We start from the raw sequence: 11,282 nt of genomic DNA on the forward strand, positions 1-11,282 counted from the left end.
TCTGAAACTTAGGTTCTGATTCTACATTCTTATGCATCAACAATTCTTTTTAAAAGCCAAGAGAGTTTTTTAATGCTTCTGTTTTCTCTAGTCATTTTTTGCTCATATAGTTTTACAAGGCGTAACCTGTATTCCTTGTATCAGTGTACTCTTGGTGCATATGAGTGTAAAAAATGATGGACAATACTTGAATTTTCTACCATAATGATCAAGAAAAGTATAGAGCTGCAGCAAGTATTGCAAGCTACACCATGTTCCTGGGTGCTGAGATGTTTGAGGCTGTTCGGGCAGGCAGGTCTTGTTTTATTAGGACTTCAGACTATGGTGGAGACAGCAGCTTACAGTGCTACTAGCCTTGCTGGGACATCATTTTTCTCCTTCACCCTGAGAGGAGGTAGGTTTCTCTGCATCATAACAATCCCCTTTCTCCTCTCTGCTGGGATATGGACACTTGCAACAAGACTCCCCAGTAGCTTTTTTTGTGATAAAGGACACCCTAACCCAGCAGACCTTTTCCTTTACTTTCCCAGAATTACCACCTTTCCTCCCTCCACTGCTCCAGTATGTAGCTCTTTCTGTAGTCCTGTTCTAGCATTTTAAGAGAAGGAGGACCTTTCTGCTGACAATATGGGCTAGTTTGAAACCCTTACCTTTAGGCTTATGAAGTAGATGGCATAATTATCTTAAATACGTCACCACTTGAAAAATAGCTGTACTTTGAAAAATGCCATGCTTTCCCTTAAATGACGCATTGTGAATATCTTTGGAGATTTCTAGACACTGAAATGGTATGTGCAGTGCAACTAAACCATAGGGACAACACAAAAGCTCCTTTCCAAAAGGGTGAATAGAGCACAAGGCAAAAGCCTTTTAAGATTTTTTAGTTCATGCTAGACCATTTGTCCATCATTCTTCTGTTGCCTTTGAAAATAGCTATTGTTCTGATGTGCAGGAGTAGGAACATTGATATCATAATGCACTTGGGCAATTGTGAGATGTAGTGAATTACCAGCTACAGAGAGAAAAACATCTTTCAAGGCTATGCTCATTATACTTTCCATTTCAATGGCAAAAGTACTAAAATTAGCTAAAGTATCCTGAATTTGTTGGATGTGTGTGCTTGCCTTACACTGTTTTGGTATATCAGCCAAGTGATGGGGAACCTATTAAATGTGGTTTTGTTATGGTCATGCTGATTGAGTGGCACTGCCTTTTATAAAAACATGCTGATCAATGTAATTGATATTTCATTGTTTAAAATGCTTTCCTTTGTCCTAGAGTTTGAATTGCAGATACTGATTCTGATGAAAATTTCAGAATTATCACCTCTGTGCTTTCTTCTTAGTGTCAAAAGACGTTTCATATATAGAATGGAAGTAAATTCTAACTCTCATTTTGATCCTGTCATTTGATTTTTTTGTTTATTTGTTTTTATGCTGTAATTTGCTCTCTGAATTACGCATTCAGATGAGGAAAGGATTTTGGTCTACTGTTTGATGGATAAACAGGGAAAGGGCTAACAAGATTACTTATCTTTACCTTGCCCTACTGGTTTTCAGCATTAAGAATGTAGAGACTCATAATAGAAATATTAAGACTGACATAAATGAGTGTCTAGATATGAAAGTACCAGAAAAATTAATTACAAAAAAATAAAGAAGAAGAAAGGATAAAAGAAAGGCATGTGTTGATGGCATCCAGATTAGCAGCTGGTAAAGAACAGAGCACATTTACTTCCACCTTCTCAAGACATACAGACAAAGAAAATGAGGACAGGCTATGATAAAGGACAGGCTACATGTGGAAACAGTCCAAAGAATAAAGAGGAAATCAGCAGTGTTGCCTAATGACTTACAGAAGCCTTATAGGATGGAAAAGGCAAAATATCACCATTTCTGTCAAGCCCTAACGTGTACAGAAGACACATCAGAAAACCAGCACATGGTTGCCAATCAGGTGATGTGATGTGTAAGAAGACAGGTGGTGTGATGCATAGCCAGTGTCCCTTGTCCTCCTTGTCACTGAAGTGACCCTGGCCAGACTACTTGGACAGGAGCAATTGGGTGTGAGAGAATCCATGTGAGTGAGTTTTGTTTCAGTTGCCATTGCTTATTATACAGTTTCACACTGAGGTTTGTGCCACCAGAGTATTGCAAAAACCCCACCTGCTTTGTGGCTGTGCTCAGATCCATAGATATTCCAGAGATATAAATGAAGGACAGAAACCGGTATGCAGTTATTTGTACATGAATTTTTCCATCATATGATGTGATCTTTGTAAACACTAGTGTGAACATTTCAGCTGCTTTCTGAGTTAGGCACAGTATATTGCATTGCCTACAGGATGGTGCTGAAGCAGCTCATGTGGAGTGGAAGTGCAAAATCCAAGTTAGGCTCTGATGGTATAGAAGATCCTGAGAGTTTTTACTGCATGCATAATCCATTCAGTTTCACTTAATTTCTTTGCTTGTATCCTTTGCTTTTATTTATGCTACAAGGATCATAAAAATATCGTAAACTTCACCATTTAACATGTCAGAAACTGAAGATGGAAGCTCAACGGCAATTTATTTCCTTCTAAGTATACCGAAGGCCCCCCAAGGAATCAAAGAGCCAGGACAGTTGATAGTTTACAGATATATACCCAAGACAAGTCTGTAGTACAGTCTGTTCCAGCAATGCTTTACATTGTGTTGCTAAAGGACAGTGACAGTTTCCAGAAAATAAAGGCAATTATTTTATTACCAAAGTCCTGCTTAAGCAAATCACAGTCACAGAAAATTCATTTTTTATATAGACTACTTTGAGAACTTCTTTGAAGAAATTGTTGCCAGTAGCAGTTTGTGTTTGCCAGGTGGACTGGGTTTTATTTTCTTGAATTGCCAGAAGATGGGGAAAAAAGTCACAGCAGTGCTCTTGCCATTCTTTCATTTATGTACTGTCTGTCACAGAGTAAATAGGCAAGATGGAAAAGCTAAAACCAAATTTCTGCAGAGAAACAATGGTTTGTTTTCTTTCTGATATTCTCTCCCCTCCTTCAAAACAAAGATGAAACTAAGAGATACCAATTGGGGATACTTTGGATTACGTCTTGCTAGGTGGATGGCCAATTACTGTGGATGAATTTGTCCATTTTTGGAGACAGAAAACATTCTGCCTTTTACTGAGGCTGAAATATGGTCTTTGTCTGATCTTATAAGCATTTGACAATGAGGCTTAAAACACAATATAGAGATAAAATACCAAGCATAGCCATATTGCAGTGCAGTTTTTTACTTCTCTGTTGAATGAGTAACAGCTAAAATTTCCTTTTCTTTTGTTTTGAGAAATTGGTTCAGGAGGCTTTGTGGAACACTGTACAGAAGAGTAGAGATTGCTCATACACAGTGGGTTAAAAGAATAAACAGGGGTTTTGTGATCTGATCTTTTTAGCACAGGCTGTAGAACTTTAGTCTGTATTTCTTGCATTAAAACCATTACTTGTGATGGAGTGAAAATACTGGATGACCTGGGAGGTAATATTTATACAATGGGGGGAAATTCATGTCATACAACTGTGGATATTTACAGGACACACATCTACACCTGCCTTAGTCACTCTGCCCCTGTGGAGAACGCATGCAAGTTCTAGAGTGCAAGACTCTCAACTTCTACAGTGCAAGTCATCTAATTTATTTCAGACATAAGACTTTTGGATGAAATGAGTCATTCCCAAAGTGAGTGGAACGTAGGGAGAAGGCATATTGCTCAGTATTAACTTAGCCTTGAGGTATGTTGCCCACAGCATAATCTATGTACCAGTCATCTTCTCTCACATAGGAGAGACTGCTGTCAAAGTGACATTTTAGATGCCCTATGGCATCTCTGGAGGCTTGGCCCACGTGGAACAATTCCTACAGGATGCTGTCCTGGACAGGACATTGAGGACAAGTGGGATACATTAGGGCATCTAAAATGACGTAAGAGAATAGACTAATCCTTTCCTGTTTATTTCCATTTATTCTGCTTTTGAAAGATTTACTATGTCTGCTCAAAGTTTCTCTTCTAATTTTGTCCATCTTCCCTAGCCAAGGGTGTTTTCTAGCTCTCATTGTTCTTGTTGCTCTGCTCTACACTTGTCTGGTTGTTCTTCATCTTCCTTGAATTGTAGTGGAGAGCTATATTTTATACCAAAGCTCTTCTTGATGTTGGACAGAACAGAAGGATCCCTTTATAAATCTTGCAATCTCTAATCTTGATTAGAAGTCTAGGGTGTTGTTTTCCTTTTTATTTATTTATTTATTTAATTTATTATGGCAACAGCATGATGTTGTTAACTCATGTTTAGCTTGTATTTCTTTATAACCTTCCAGTCAGTCTCAGTAGAACTGTGACTTAGCCAGCAGCTTCCTAGTTTCTGGTTCCAAGAAATTTTTTTTTGCATTTTTCATACCTGAATAACATTTTAATTTTCCTGAAAAAGATAAAATTTTAATTGTTATTTTGTCCTTTAATATGGTTGCAATCCCTTCCGGTTTTGTGTTTCTGGTATTTGTATTAAGTATACTCTGTACTGGGTGATTTGGGTGGTTAATTTAGATATGGAATGTATTGCACCCAGGGAAGACCTTTACAGAACTTCAGTCGCTACATCTTTCTAGTCTCTCAGTGCCACACTAGAAAGTACTCTGTAGGTATGGTTATCTACCAATGCTCTTCCATCCTATGGACATTTAATCCAGAACATGTTCAGTAGGAACACGTAGGAAACAGAGGCTTTGCTAAAGTCAGTTATTACATTGCCCTAGAAGGAAACTAGAATGGTTTGAAATGATGTCTTCTTGACAAACTCCCACTCTCCTCCTTTTCTTCTAGTTACTTAATATCAAATTTTGTTTGATTTCTGAAACAGAACTGAAGTTATGTTGAGTTGAACCTTTATCTCCTTTTTAAGGATAAGCACTATTTTTTATTTTCTAGGCCTCTGATGCCTCCCCTTTCCTCCAGGAGTTCTCAGGAATAACCGCAGACATGCTGCAGCAGCCTGCTTTGCTGGCATCTTAGAAGCAACTGTGTAAGGCCACCAGGCAAATTTGAAAACATCTAACCTATATGAACATCATTTCAAGGCCTTTTTCTTCCTCTTTCTTATTCTGGGGATTGCAAGCTTTGCCTTTTCTCATCTACCAGATCTTTTTGATCTGTGGTGTTTTTAATCTGATGGACACTTCATTGGGAGTCATTCTGGAGCAGTATTGCTAACCTTGACATTTTCTCCTTAAAATTTTGAATAAGTAACATTAGCTTTAGGTTCTTCTGTTTTCTGACCTTTCCTTTCTTTCTGTTACCTGGGTAAGGAGACTCTGATACTAGGTGTGTAACATTTAGTCCCAAAACAGAGACTTTGGTGAATCCTGGTTTCTGGGGTCCTCTCCATTTACTTTTGCAGAAGGCAGAAACTCTTCTCCTATAGGCCTTTTACAGGCAGATACAAATAAGAAGGTAAAGATGAAATGTTTAGATCTTCAACTGGACTTTCTGGAAGATGATCAGAGACTTTTGTTTTACCTCAGAAGTGCATCTTGTTTATATGTGCAGGGTTGGCCCCAGCATGTAGCCCAGTACCCACACAGCTGCTCACTCACTGCCCCAGCAGCAGGATGGGGGCAGAAAGTAGGAAGAACAAGAGAGTGGAAAGGTTGTGGGTCAAAATAAAAGCAGGGAAATAATTTACCAATTAATCTAAATATTTGAGTACTGACTTGGGTGTTGGGAAACACACAGACATTTAGAACACCTGTCCGCCCTCATTCACAGACTCAGCTTCACTCCTTCAGTCCAGACTCCTGTTCTCGCTGCAGGTTGCAGTCAGTCCCTTCAGTGAGGCCTCAAGCAGCGCAGAAGGCAGCTGAGGTCAGGACATGGTGGTTTCTCTCTGCTGCCCCTTCCTCCTCACTCTTCTGCTGCACTCAGATGTGGGTCTCCCACAGGCCGCAGTGCCTTTGGGGGTACCTGCTGTGCCATGGAGTGCCTCCTCCTCTCCCAGCTGTGGTGTTTTGTCTGCTGTTTGCCCCAGTCTGCTCATCTGCCAGCTTCCTTATGTTCCTTCCTCCTGCTCCAACATTTTCTGCCCTTCCTTACACACGCATTCCTCAAGGCACCACCATCTTGGCGGCAGGGCCTGGCTGTGCCTGGCGATGGGGCCATTGGAGCTGGTGGGAACTGGCTGTGCCCGGTGTGTGGCAGCCCCGCCGCCTCTCACAGAGGCCACCCTGCAGCCCCTCAGGACCAAAACCTTTCCACGTGTACCATGCGTACACCATGTACACATCGCATTAGATATTGAGGGGCCTAATGCCAGTGTGTACAGCTCAGTGAGGTAAATGCTGTCCCGGATAGGGCAGTGTCCTGTTGTGGAAGCTATTTTCTGGTTAACAGACTCCTTGGAGATCACGGCATCCATTTCATGGCATTGTACCTCTTTAGGTTGTTCTGAAAAACCCTACATGGAGTTTTTAGAAGACCAGAGACTTGGGTTTCCTCTTAGTTTTGAAGTGTCAGTGTCAGTGAAGAGTCTTCTCTTCAGGGGTTGACACCTGGGAACTGTATGGGTGTAACTGGGAGCAGAAGTAACTCCACAGACAAAAAGGAAGGATCATCTTGCTCAGGGAGAAAAAGAGTGAGAGGGGGTTGTTTATGTTGCCTATAAAGACAAGAGACCAGTAAATATTAAGAAGGGGGAAAAATGTGTAAGGTGAGTGCCAAAGTCTGTGGAGGAGCACAGACAGTTTCATCCGGGAATGGAGAAAGCAGCCTCCCACCATCCGAGCCTAATGCTCTGGAATAACCTGCTAGGACAAGTAACACAGAGCAAACCTCACACTGCTTGAGACTGCGTTTCTGAAAGGAATGATATGGCAGAATGTGACAGCATGTTTGGACCTCAGTCTTCCTTTCCCAGCTTTGTCTTTTACTGGTTTTAAAAGACTAGGAGTTAAAGGAGCATCCCATGGCTCTTTTTGCACAAAATGGAGTTTTCACATTCATTAAATATAAATGTCTGTCTAGGTAATTGCTTTCCAATGCAAGTTCCTTTTGTTTCAGATTTTCAGTCCTGTCATTATGAATTTTCAGGTTTTAGTAATAAGCAGCTTTTGTATTTTTGTGCAGAACTTTTTTCTACGCAGAAAGCTTTTGATCATGCAAGTTGCCAACCTCTCTGCTTGGTTTCGGTAGTGAATCCCTGAATGGGATTTCATGTAGTACTTCTGGAAGGAGCTTTTTAGTTGCTTGGTAAATGGGCCATCACATTTCAAAAGTGATTGATGTATCTGTAGTCAGTCCTTTAAGGTAGACTGGGCTAAACCTCAGCATTGTAAATAACAAGGACTGCTTTTCAACTCATGTTAAAAGGACAACTTCTGATGGAATTTTAAATTTATTAGAAGCAAGAACATAATGAACATAGATACATCTTTGAAAGGCTATAGGCCATACATGAAGAGTTCGTATTTTGGCTGCTGTTAGAGCTGAAAGAGTGGGAAGAACCTGAAAGCTCTACAGATTCAACCATTAGTGTCTCAAGACCCAGGAAAGCTAAATTATACTATCCATTTGCCAGATACCTAGTACAGCTATACTGAGGAAATGGCCAGTACGCTGCTAAATTATAGGATGTTTGTGCACTGCAGGTAGTACAAGTTGGAGAATTACATTTGAATTTTTCCCATGTTAGTCTAACATCTGGTTAGGGCAAGGGCAATGAGAGATTTAAGGCTGATAAATTAGGTTGCATGTACCCCAGAACTCTAGACCAACACCTTCTAGTTTCCCAGGTGAATCTCTGTTAAGTTTTGTTTCAGTGCAGACCTCATTCAGTAGAGACCCTCAAAACAGAAACAGTGTATGGATATTAAAATAATTTTGGTCACACTTGTATGGTGCATAGCTTTGCATGTAAGCACTGGCCATGATTTACTTCCATTTTATATTGCATGGCCTTTTCATATCCCATTTGTTTAGCTGCCTGCCTTCTTCTAAGCCAAAGAGGCTGGATTTCAGTGGTGAATATTTTCCCATTAAAAAAAAAACACCAACCAAAAACAAAACCCCAAAACATTTTGGGATCATTCATGCTGAGAAACATTGTAAATATAAAAGCACTTTCATGACAGCTAGCTGGCTGTGATGAGAAGCTAAACAAAAACATTTGAATACAAAATATTCTCAGTGACATAATTTCCTTTCAGTATTTTTTGGAAAGATTTTATGAGGACAAAACTAATTTTTGTGGTCAATTATATGCTTTTATTTTAAGTCTAACTGGATACAGAATTATGCAACAGAAGTCTTTCTGTCTGATTCTTCCCAGACCTTGGCAAATAAAAAATTACTGGTTGCAAATATTCAATGGGCAAAAAATCCATTGAAGTGAAAAGAAAATACTGCACCTATCTACTGAGTACAGTGGTTTATCAATAAATAAAATAAAGCAAGCCTCTTTCTGGGGAAAAATATGGAAAACATACTTTGAGAGTGATTGACATTTCTTTGCTTCTGTCTCTTCACTGATTTGAATGGAGCTCAGCAGAGCATAATGTGCAGAAGCATGAGTCATGATGTGTCACACTTTCATAAATGAAAATGTTGTAATACACAGATTTCCTCCGATGGTGCCTACTGTCGCTCCAGTCTTGCTGCTTTTCCTGACTCCTCTAATTATCTAGCACATATTATTTTTCATCTTTCCCAAGGTAACAATAACCCATAATAAATTACATCCCTTAGCATAATGTGGATTTGCAACTTTTTTTCAGTTGTCCTGGACCTTCCTCAAGGCTGTGTCGTAAACTTTATTCCCAGAGCAACCTTCAAATAACATTTAAATTATAATTAAGAAAAACCATCATAGCTGTTTCTCCCCAGTCTTGATGTTTTGGTTTTTCCAGCATCCTTCCCCAGATATTCATCCACTCCAAAGGATTTCTGGCTATTTGGTTCTGTTTTCTTTACTCCACGTGATAATCAGTCTTACCCTGATTTATGGTCACTGCTGTTGACAGCAAAGACCTTTATCCCTTGATACTTCACTTTATCCCTTCACTACTCTGAGGAGACAGATTACACTCCATTTTATTATACTCCTCAGCTGTGGCTAGGTGTGCCCAGTGGGGTGCACAGAGCTCTGAGGACAGTGCTTGGTTCACTTTTGTTCTGTCTGCCTGACCCAAAGTAAGGTTCAAAGCTGAAGTGAAGATGCAGAGTGGAGAATCAACCTGCTCGTATCCTTCCCACATCAGGTAAAAAAACCTCCAAACAATTCTATCCCTTGGGTGACAGAAGCAGCTCTGAAGAAAGCGGGCACACTGTGACTCTGGATCTTTTTCAGAGCCCTACTTTTTAGACCATTGCCATTTTAAGAACCCTATGGAATGAAAATCATGTTTAGGACCATGTTGTGAAGCCTTTTTTTCCAAGAGGACTTATTTTGGGGAGTAAAGGTGTTAAGAATAATGATGTTAGTGATAAACTTAATGAACTAAGAAACAGTGTGGCTTCATTTTTAGAGAAACATCCCAAACTCTCCTAGCACATTGCTGGATCCTTATTGCAAAGTGAATCTGGTCACTGAAGAGAAGAGTTTCACTGGGAGAGGAACAGCATCCCCTTGACTTCAGCTTACCCCACTGAGCTGCTGGGATGACATTCACTGATTTTGAAGACCAGGTTCTAGGACAGAGGCTGTAAGTAGCCACAGAAAGGTGATGTTTATGCTTGACGAATTTAAAACTTTACACAATGAGTCACTGAAAAGTCTGAAATATACAGCTGCTTGTATTTTGGTTTTGCTTCTAAAGCTAAAATTGACAACCCAGACTCTCAGGACACTGAGCCACTATGCAGCAGCAACAGCTGCCACATTTTAAAGAACATTAGGGAAAGCAGTTAGGCAGAGATTTCTTCCTATACGCAGTCTTGTTCCCTGTCACCTTCTGTTCCTTCTTAAATAATGATTGTCTAATCTTCATCCTGAAGTGTTCATGCTTTTAAGGTTTTATGCTGACAGACCTCAAGAGTTACTGGATAACTCGGCAAGACATATGTACAGTTAATTAGAAATGAATGCGATATTACATCAAAAGACTTCAACTGTTAAGTTTTAAATGGTTATAATTAACTTGCTCTTTGATTCTGAGCTAGATTGACTAAAGACACAATGAAGGTCAATTTCCGTTCACTTGAAAATATAGTAAAATAGAATAGCCATTAATTTAAAAAAAACCCAAACCCTCAATTGTGAAGCTGTTCAGTTATGCTGTATTGCCTTGATGTGAAGGCAAGGCAATGAAAATCCTTTTAATAAGCTCTCCTGTTATCCTTTATTATAAAAATACAAAGTCCAATTCACTTGATATGGGAAAGAAAAAGGAGAGTCTGGCCAATGTTATTTAGTCAGTTTTGTGCATATTTAGGTTTGATTTTAAGACTCCCAAGCGAAGGAAGACTGTTGTTTTTTAAGTAGTGCTTTTTCAGGTGAAGATCCCTAATGAACTTTTAGAATTTGCATGGGTAATGATAGTGATTTTATTTTGTTAAAATTACAGATTGTCAGTACTTCAAAAAGTTACTATTTTATATCTAAATAAACATATAAAATAGTTTTTAAGTATGTATGTAGAATTGGAACATTTCCACCCTCAAAAATCCTCTTCACCAGACGCTACATGTATAAAATACAGTTATTTCCGCTAGAGGAAACAACATGTCTGGCCTTTTGTATTTTTCTATCCATCTCTTTTGGATGTATTTATACCCAGAGAAGTACCTACCTTGGTTTGAGATTTGCTTAGTGCGTTGTTTAAGCCTGAGAGGATGCCATTAGCTCCTTTGACATCACCTGAAAAAGGCAAATGCAACACATAATGACATCATTAGGACAAATAAACCCACAATTATTCCTCAACAGTGTAGCAGAAGGAAAATACAATGTAAACACTAAAACTCTGACTGAATGCTTATCACAGTCTGTGGTTGGCTTGGGATCTGGCAGAAGAAGCTTGTCTGTGCAACCTTCTTAGTTATTCCTGCTCTCCGAGTAATGTGACAGCCAGAGCATCTCTGTGGGTGGCAGCAACACTGAAATCAGCAGCACAGGCTGATTGCCCATGCCACAAATATTTTTAAGACTGTATCCTTTAAAACACCACCAGCAGAAGTTTGTTCATGCTGCAACAGCAAATGTCTGCACTCCTGCCATTGCTATCAGAGGAAAAATTGAAGAAAATGGAGCTTATAACTTCTGG

The sequence above is a fragment of the Falco cherrug genome, chromosome 6 (genome assembly GCF_023634085.1).
Source record: "Falco cherrug isolate bFalChe1 chromosome 6, bFalChe1.pri, whole genome shotgun sequence".
NCBI classification, from domain to species: Eukaryota; Metazoa; Chordata; class Aves; order Falconiformes; family Falconidae; genus Falco; species Falco cherrug.